Here is a 5,668-nt window from a genome sequence, read left to right as displayed (position 1 = left end):
GGTGCTGCCGTGGGCGCCGGCCCCGGGCAGCGGCTGCGGCCGCGGGGGCGGGTGTGGGGGGGCCTCCCGTCCGGGCGGCAGGTGGGCGCCCCGCAGGCGGGCTGGGGCGCGGCGCCGGGCGCGGGCCGGGGCGCGCGCGGCGGGGCTCTGCCTCCGTGCCTGCCGGCAGCCCTGCCCGCTGCTGCGCCCGCTGCCCGGCGCGGACCAGACTGTCAGCGCCGCCCCAGAGCCGGGATGCGGCGGCAGCGGCGGCGGCGACGGAGGCGGGCGGCCGGGGGGGCGGGCCGGGGGCGGGCCGAGGATGGGGTTACCTGGGCGGGCCCAGCGGCCCGGGACACCCGCCCCCCCCAACCCCCGGGGGCGGGCCGGAGCGGCGGCGCCCGTGGACGCCCTGGCCCGCGGGACTGGCTTCTCCCAGGCCCTCCCCGGCCGGGTGCCCGGGAGTCCTTGGGGCCGGAGCCCGCTCTAGGCACGCCTGGCTGCGCGTCGCCTGGCTTGGCCGGGCGAGGGAGCGGCGCGCCGGCTGCCCGGTCCCCGACAGAGCCTGGGGGACAGGCGGGCACAGCTCCCCCAGCCCGTCGCTGCGGGCACTGCAGCGCCGCCCCCCGCCGCACCCCTCTGCCGGAGCTTGGGAGCCCGACCCGGCCCGACCGCGGCGAACCCGCCCGAGCGCTGCTGTCGCTCGAGCGCACCTAAGCCGCAGGCGCTCCAGGCGCCCGGGGCCGAGCACCCAGGCTGCGCACCCGGGAGGTGGGTGCCGCCCGACTACCCCTACTCACCCCCCCTACCCCCACCACCGACACCCGCCGCCAGGCCCCTCCCTGCCTCCCGGCCGGCGCGTCCTCTGGCCCGGCCCCTCCCTGCCCTCACCTCCCTCCAGCCTTCCGGGAGCTGGACGGGGCCTCCGCATGGTTCGGGCATCTTGGGACAGTGGCCGGAGACTGCCGGAATCTGAAACCTCGCTTCTGGCTGGCCACAAGATCTGGGCGCGCCCTAAGCTGCAGGGTATTGACCTAGCCCCTTACCTCTCCGGTCCTCCGTTTTCTCATCCGAGAAATGGACAGGAGACTGGAGGGTTGTGGAAGGAGATTAGAGGAGGAAGACTATGGAAGGAGATTAGAGGAGGTCTCTTTTCAGCACACCCGCCAGTCTTGCCTTGCCTTTCGGTTTTCTGTGTGCCTGTTTGATCCTCCCAGGTCCGGCGGATCAGCCCCTAGCTGGCACAGCGTGGGTGGCTGCAGTGTTCCAGCAGTGAATGCACGAGATGAAAGGGACTGCGGTCTGTGACCTGCTAGTGCAAAGTGCTCAGTTCCACACCTTGGTAACCTGAGAGTTAGGGGCCCATCGCCAGGTCACGCCCTCCCAAGGCCCCTGACCTAACTGTGCCCGACCTCACCCTGCTTCAGCCTGGGTACCAGGGCCCCTTAGGGCGAATAGAATCTGTTGTCTAAACGGGGAGACTGAGACCCAGAAAGGGGCAGGAAGCTGCCTGCCTCACTAGGGTTGGGGCAGAGCCATAGACCAGGTCCACGCCCCGCCGCCCTTCACTGGTTTAGCATTGCCAGGTGTGCTCCCACATAGATGGTCACATTTGGGTGCCGGGAGGGTGCCCTTCACCCCATGGAGTCCCCTGGGCTCAGCGCAGAGGAGGGGCTCAGTAAACATTTGGCGTTGAGAGTGGGCAGGAGGTGGCAGGGATTTGTGGGGCCCAGGGAGAGTGCAGATGGAGGCTCACATACCATATGTCTAAATATTTGCAAGTTATAAATCAAGCTAACAAAATGTGAAATAAAATATGTTCTATTCTCCTACCTTGACAAGCACACTTTCATAACAACCTGGAAGGCCAGCTCTGAATGAGGGCTCCTCGGACTCCTCAGAGCCTGCGCTGGAGCTTGGTAGGGCAGGGGTCCCTGTGCACACGTGCGTGGACATCTCAGCCTGCACACGCCTGCTGGGTGCACGCTGCTCTACTCCTGAGAGAGCTGCCCCCGGCCACCCTTCTGCCCCCGAGCTGGACATGTCAGTGGCGCCATCTGACCTCCGAGGTTGGAGCTGTAGAAGAGACCCTCCCAGGTCCTCTTGGTATTGGGCTTGGGGCCACCTGGGCACCCAGAGTGATCGAGAGGGGGCACAGGCTCCAGGTGGCACATCACCTTGGCCCCAGGGTCTCGTCTCCCTGCGGTGAGAGCTTAGCTGGAGGACTACAGTTTGAGGTCCCCAGGGCAGGGCTCACGTTCACCCAAGGGAGGTACTGAATTACTGAACTGTTCTGAGTCAACATATATGATTCTTAGAGTCTCAGTGTGGTATGGTGGAAAACAATAATAGTAATAATCATAATCATAATAATTTAAACAGCTACAGGCAGTTATTTTAGAGTGGCCATATAATGTTTTTCCAAACTGAGACATTTTTGAGAGTGACCAGGGTCTCCAACTGGAAGATTTGCCCGGGGGTCAGGCATAAAGCAGGACTGTGCTAGGCAAACTAGCACCTCTCATTTTGCTGAGGTATTGAGCCCTCATGTGCTAGGTGTTGTTCTCGGGGTTGTCACGCATTCACTCCTCACGAGAGACCTGGGAAGGTCTTTTCTTTCCGTTTGACAGATGAGGCCGTGAGGGTTGGAGGCGTGACTTGCCCAAGAGAAGTGGTGGTCCTGGGACGGCGGAGCCGTAGCCTTGGTGCCTGCTGCTGCTGCCCAGGGCCTGGGCTCTGGTGTCTGGGCTCCTGCACCGAGGCACACGGCCCTGACGTCTGGGGGGCCGCTGGGCCGTCAAGTGGGGACAGTGTTACCCGGCCCACCTTCTCCTGGGGCTGCTGAAGACACACACGAAGTGGTGGGTGTGAGTCCTGTGAGCTGGGCAGGAGGATGGACGGAGGGAAAGGCCCAGCCAGAAAGGCCCGCCCGGCCGCGGTAAGGGCGGGGGAGGAGTCCTCCGGCCTGGGCCAGTGGAGAGTCTTCATGCGAAAGCCCCTGAGAAAATGCTCTGCTACCTCTCAAGATTCAGCTGTGAAGATGTAAATAGGAGTCAGTCAAAGCTCAGTCTTCAATAGCTCTCTCCTCTGTAACCACGTACAGTGATGGCAACTGTGTCGCGAGTGGCTTCCCATGTGCCAGCCACGGGTCCAGATGATTTGCTTACGCGAACTTATTTCATCCCGGCCACGGCCCTGGGCAGTGTGTGTGTGTGTGTGTGTGTTAGTTGTTGAGTCGTATCCGACTCTTTGTGACCCCATGGATTGTAACCCGCCAGGGTCCTCTGTCTGTGAAATTCTCCAGGCAAAAATACTGGAGTGGGTGGCCATTCCCTTCCTCAGGATCGAGCCCGGGTCAGGTGCATTGCAGGTGGGTTCTTTACCATCTGAACCACTAAGGCAGCCCAGGAAGTACATAGATGCCGCTGTTATTCCCACTTAGAGGCGGTGAAACCCAGGTGCTGCTCTAACGTGCTGCGAGGCAGATCCATGAGCCTCTGGCGTTGGTACTATTGCTGCTCCTGTTTCACATACTGAGAAACTGAGGTGCAGAGGGCTTGCTTAAACTCACGCTGCAGGTAAGTAGCACGGCCACGGTTTGGACACAGCTGTTCTGGGTGCAGAGTCACCCACTACACTGTTTAGTAGACAAGAGCCCTCCGCATGTAAGGATTAAATCCGGGCCCAGAAGAGGAAGGTGATGGGGTTTCTCTAGGCTCCTCCTGGCGGTTACTAGAAATCTCCGTGGACTGAGGTGGGGGTCTCCCCCTCCGTATCTCCTCTCTGTGTCCACTGTGGTGACTGCCCCACGCTAACGGAGTCTGAACAAGTGTTAGTTGTTTCCTGATCCTTGGTTGAAGGAAACAATTCCTTAAGGTTTGGAGTGTGCTCTTTTCTTCTTTTAATTGAAGTGCAGTTGATTCAAAGTGTGTTAGTTTCTGCTGCATGACAAGGTGACTCAGATGTGTGTAACTGTGCGCGTCCTTTTTTCCTGCTTTTCTGATTATGGTTTATTGTAGGCTGTTGGGTATAGTTCCCTGTGCTGTGCGTTAGGGCCTTGTTGTCTCTGTTTTACATACGGCAGTGTGTATCTGCTAAGCTGCTCATTTATCCTACCCCTGCCCTCTCTCCCCTTTGGTGACCGTGAGTTTGCTTTCTCTGTCTGGGAGTCTGTTTCTACGTTGTTAACAAGTTCATTTGTGGTTTATTTTAGATTCCACATAGAGGCATCTCCTGTGATGTTTGCCTTCCTCTCTCTGAATCACTTCACTTTAGCATGGGCATCTCTAGGTCCATCCATGTTACGGCAAATGGCATTATTTCATTCATTCTTTCTTTTTTTTTTTTTACAATACTGAGCAGCATTCCACTGTATGTATGTACCATTCTTCATCCATTCATCTATCGATGGACATTTAGGTTGGCCCCATGTCTTGGCCATTATACACAGTGTTGCTATGAACATTGGAGTATCTTTTCAAATCATAGTTTTCTCCAGATATATGCCCAGGGGTGGAATTGCCAGATCATACTGTAGCTCTAGTTTTAGATTTTAAAGGAACCTCCATACTGTCTTCCATAGTGTCTGCACCGATTTACAATCCCCCCGAGACTGTAGGAGGGTCCCCTTTTCTCCTGGAGTGGCCCCCCTTTCTGGAGTGAGTTCTCCTTCACTGCCATAACAGTGAAAATTCACCAAGGATGGGAAACATGGCCAGGTTTTTAATCAGAAAGAATCACAGACTGTGTGTCTAAATTATCACCAGCTCGTGGTAAATGAGTCCAAAGCAATGCGGTTGGCTGCACCTCCAGCCCGGTCTTAGATGCACCGAGTAACAGGGCATACGCTCAGCTGGTGAGCGGGCGCTCCTGTCCAACTTCCCAGATTTTTGAGATGGAGAAACCGAGGGCTTAGGCTTGTGCTCTAGAACATTCTTAAGCCTATCCATACATTGTTCAAGGAGATAAAAAGGAGAGGGTGCCTTTCCTCTGCCACCGTCTCAGGCTTGGCTGCCTGGATCTCACAGTCACCTTCTCCAGGGCAGTGCACTCTGGGGTCCTGTTCCAGAAGGCCACAGGAAGCCTGCTGGGTCTCTGCCAGCCCAGTGTGTCTGTGTGGCCACGGGCAGCCCCCTGCCTCTCTCTGGATCTGCCATTTGTTCCCAAAAGACACTTCTAGGAATCTGGAGAGGGGGAGAGAGTAGAACTTTGAGTTCTCAAGAAGACCCGTATTTGCTTCCAGCCCTGCCAGCTCTCTTGGCCAGTCTGAGCCTCGGTTTCCTCATCTGTGCAGCGGCGATCGTAAGGGAGACTGCGAGGAGTCAGCGCTCTTCTGTGTGCAAAGCCTTCTTCCACACGCAGAGGGCTCAGCGTCAATGCAGGTTAGCTCTTTGCTTGTTCTATGGTTTAAACCAGCAGTCACACTCCAGTGGTCTGCAGGTGTGTTTTGCTTGGCCCGCCCAATGTTTTTAAATATATGAATTTGTTGACAACATTTCAAGATCGGGAGAGTTCACATAAGAAGCGGGATCCCCAGCTTCTCTTGAAAAATGGGAAGATTTGGCAATAGGGCACCCACATTCTCTGGCAAAGAAAGTGACCTCTACACATCTTTAACGGCTCGCACGTGTCCCTGCAGCAGCCCCGCGGAGCCCTGGGGGAAGGGAGGAAGCCAGGATTTCCTGAGCAT

This window comes from Capricornis sumatraensis, chromosome 3, assembly GCF_032405125.1.
Source record: "Capricornis sumatraensis isolate serow.1 chromosome 3, serow.2, whole genome shotgun sequence".
Classification (NCBI taxonomy): Eukaryota; Metazoa; Chordata; class Mammalia; order Artiodactyla; family Bovidae; genus Capricornis; species Capricornis sumatraensis.
This window is presented reverse-complemented; position numbering follows the sequence as displayed.